The sequence below is a fragment of the Pediculus humanus genome, genomic scaffold (genome assembly GCF_000006295.1).
Source record: "Pediculus humanus corporis 1103172107737 genomic scaffold, whole genome shotgun sequence".
Taxonomy (NCBI): domain Eukaryota; kingdom Metazoa; phylum Arthropoda; class Insecta; order Psocodea; family Pediculidae; genus Pediculus; species Pediculus humanus.
In genome coordinates, this window is record NW_002987340.1 from 274,586 (window position 1) to 278,642 (window position 4,057).

At 21.9% G+C, this 4,057-nt stretch overlaps 1 protein-coding gene across 1 annotated transcript in view; it reads left to right on the plus strand.

Moving 5' to 3' along the window:
* Positions 1–4,057, plus strand: part of Phum_PHUM331860 (forked protein, putative) — a gene marked incomplete at both ends in the record, with an annotated part of 13,099 nt that overhangs the window by 1,820 nt on the left and 7,222 nt on the right. The window lies entirely within an intron of this gene.

Genomic DNA, 4,057 nt, shown 5'->3' on the forward strand with positions numbered 1-4,057 from the left:
TTGTTATTATTATTATTATTATTATTATTATTATTATTATTATTATTACTATTTTATTTAGTAAAATTTAAAAGAAAAAAAAATGGCGGAATTAAATTTTTTTTCGGTTTAATTAAATATTTCACCGCGATTTGTTTTTTTTTTTTTTACGACAAAGTTTTTGCGGTTATGAAAATGAAAAAAAGAAAGCAGCCATTATCGTATAAAAAAAAAATTTTTTACTTTTAATAATAATAATAATAATAACATAAGAATTAAGTTATGAGAAAGTTAAAGTATACATGCATCAAAGAATCTACGTCACGATAATTCTTCTTATTATTATTATTATCATTATTATTATTAATATTCATTAAATTGTGCTTTAAAAAAAAAAAAAACGCGCGAAAATAATTAATTAAAACAAAATTTAAATTAAAACGTGAATTGTTATTAATAATTTATGTTTAAATTAAGGGGAGGCATGGGGTTAAGTGTACGGTACAATGGCACTACGACGAAATTAATATTGAAAAAAAGGGGGCAGGGGGAGGAGTGGGGGGCACGATTATTAATAATTTTTATTGTAACGAAAAAAATTTTATTTTTCCTACAATTTTTTTTTTTTTTTTTTTATTATTAAAACTGACAATTTAAAAATTTTTGTAATTAATACTTTGATAATCTAAAAAAAAAAAAAAAAAAAAAAATTTGTAGGTGTTATTAAGGTTGAACGTCCTTGTTTAAATTTTTTTTTTGTTTTTTTATCACCTTGTCCACGATAAGAAATAAATGAAAACCTTAGTAATAATAATAATAATAGTTTTTCGATTATTCTTTCGTCATTTGATTTGAACCAATAACAAAAAAGAGAAAAATCGATTTGAAAACCTTTTTTTGTTTATAATTACCGTAATCGAAATACCCTTGATATAATTTTTTTTTATTACTCTTATTAATTTGGGTAATATTTAATTTTATAATCACCTAATAAGTTATTTTAAAACAAAAGTTTTTACATAAAAATCCTTTAGGAACCTAAAAAAAAAACAATTTTATGTAGCAACGGTACCAAGTGTGTGTGTGTGAGTGTGTGTAAGAAATATAAAATGAAATCGTAATAAACGAATATAAATAAAGAAAGTCGGTCTTTAATATTTAGTGAAAGGGACTTGAGAGAGAGAGAGAGAGAGAGAGAGAGAAAGATATGATGATGGTTACGGTACTGAACATCATCACACAGGTTGTTCAGTTTCTGAGTGTCTCTCCTTTGAAGAGAAATAACAGTGCGGTTTTTTTTTTTTTGTCATTTTTTTAATTAAATAAACATAATCGAAACGGTACTTCGTATTACTTTTGTGTTTGTGTCGTTTGTTTGTTTGTCTGTTTGTTTCTAGAAAAATCTATCAGAGTTTTTTTTTTTTTTTAATTTGTTACGTAATATAATAAAAAAAAAATTAAAAAAAAAAAGGTTTTTTTTTCCAGAAAATTTAATAAACTTTGACTGTTTTTTTCGGTTTGTTTTAAACAAACAAACATAAAACAATAAAGTTACGATAGGACAAACTCAAAATTATTATTCGTTTGTAGCGCATTTTTGTTATGTTTTACTCTTTTAAAAATTTTTTTTTAAAATTAGTTTTAAATCAGTGTATTTTTTTCTGGAATTTCTGGAAAAAAAATTAAAAAACGTAATTAGTTTTTTCAAAAATTCCAGAATTTAAAAAAATGAAAATTCCATGAGTTGTTTTGTGATTTTTTTAAAAGCGACAAGAAAAAACAAAAAAACTCAACCCCGATAACTGGAAAAGATTTTGTTGTTGTTGTTGTTGTTTCGGAAATTATGTTTAAACATAATTAAAAAATAATAGTTTTTTCGATAAAATGTTAGCACATAGAAAATGGGGGCCATCTTCCCCATCTGGAAAAAAATGGGGACAATTCAATGGAAGGAAACAACGTCACAACAACAGGTTGTTGTTATTATCATTATTAACAATTTGTTTGTTTGATTTGTTATCGTATATTTGATTTTTTTTTTTTTTTTAATTTCTCTCCATGTTCTCTTTTTGTAATGATAATGATAATAATAAATAATTAAATGTATATATATGCGGCACTGATTGATTATATATTCTTTTATGTGGATACGAGAAAGTGAATTTTTTTTTTTTTTTTATAAAATTTGTCTTCCGTGACCAAAGGAAGTTAATTATCTTAATGCTTGTGTGCGAATTTTAAATATACGTTTTAGTGCCGCCACTACGTCAAAATAGATTAACATTATTATTATTATTATTATTAAACGCAATAAATGACGTAACAACTATATTCGTGCGGTAGCTTCCTAAAATTAAAACGGAAGAAAAATAATAATAATAATTACATTGTGTAAATACTTTTTAAAACTGGGTATGAGAGATAGCCGAAGGGTGTCGTGGGGAATAACAAACAAACAAACAACCGCAAAACTTTCTATCACGTTTTCCCGGGGATTTTTTTTTTTTGAAAATAATCGAATATGTAACAAAAAAAATCTCACTTTTATTATTATTATTATTTTAAATTAACGTTCAAATGTCAAATTTATAAACAAATATTAATTTAAGAAAAACACGTAAAACATTGCAAACAAATTTCCCGTTTAAAACAAATAACTTTTACTTTTTTTTGGGGGGGGGGAGGGAGCGAGGGGTCTTATTAATATCCGTGAAATCATTTTAATTATTTATTTATTTATTATCACTCTTATGAAAAAGTTTTTATGTAAATATTTGGAAATATTAAACAAAAAAATTACAATCGTAATAATTTTGTAATAAATTATTTAATAAAAAAAAATTTGACGTGAACGCAACGAACTATGAGTTCAAATTTAATAATAACAAACAGTAATTTTCTTTTTTTTTTTTTTTTTAAATTTTAATGACGTCAGTTACATAAAAAAAAAAAATATTAATAAATAAATAAATAACAATACAATAAACGAACGTAACAGTATATCGTAAAACATAAAAAAAAAAAAAATTAACGATAATGATAATTAAATAAGTAAAAAAAAAAATTTTCCTTTCTAAACTTCCCCTTTTGTCGTTGTAATTAAATAATCATCATTTTTCTAATTTTCTATTTTTTATTTTGTTAAAACAATACGAAAATTTATTACGTAATTAAATTACCGTAAGAAAAAAAAAATTATTATTATTATTATTATTATTACTCGTATAGAAAACACGAAATACATCCGAAAAACAAAAACAAAAAACATAAATGATGGTACATGTAGTGAAAGCCCCGATTTTTTATTATTATTATCATTAACGAATAAACACGTTCCAGGCTTTTAAATTATTTATTAATAGTAATAATGATAATAATAATAATAATATTAGTTTGTTTTTAAAAAAAATTAATAAACAAAATTTTAAAGTAATTTTATTATTATTATTAATAATCACGTGAAAATTTCACACGATTTTTTTTTTTTTCTTAACGCAAAACAATTTTTTTTGGGCGTTTATTATTATTATCATTATTATTATTTAATGAGTACGTAATGTTAAAGTTTTTTTTTCTTATATGTAAATGATAATAATAATAAATTAAATTTAAACGGGTGATGAACTTATACCTTAAATTCGTGCCTAGCTTACGAGTGTCCAAAAAAAATACAAAATCGAGGAAAAAAAACAAATAAATATCAAAAATTTTATTATTATTATTATTTATCATTCGAATCGATAATTAATTATAATAAATATATATATGTAAATAATAATAATAATAATAATAATAATAATAATAATAATAATAATAATAATAATAATAATTTATTTCGTAAAAAAAAAAAAAAAAATTCGAGAAAATAAAAAACTTTCCAACTACTTTTTTTTTTTTTAAGTGAAAATAAACAAATTTTACGACGAATGCGTTTAGAAGAAGAAAAAAATTTTTTTTTGTATGATAAATTATTATTATTATTATTTTAGGTTCGAAGGTTGATAATATCATAATGATAATAATAATGATTACTTAATTAATTTTAATTTTGTATGTGTGTGTGGCTCTATATTAGAAG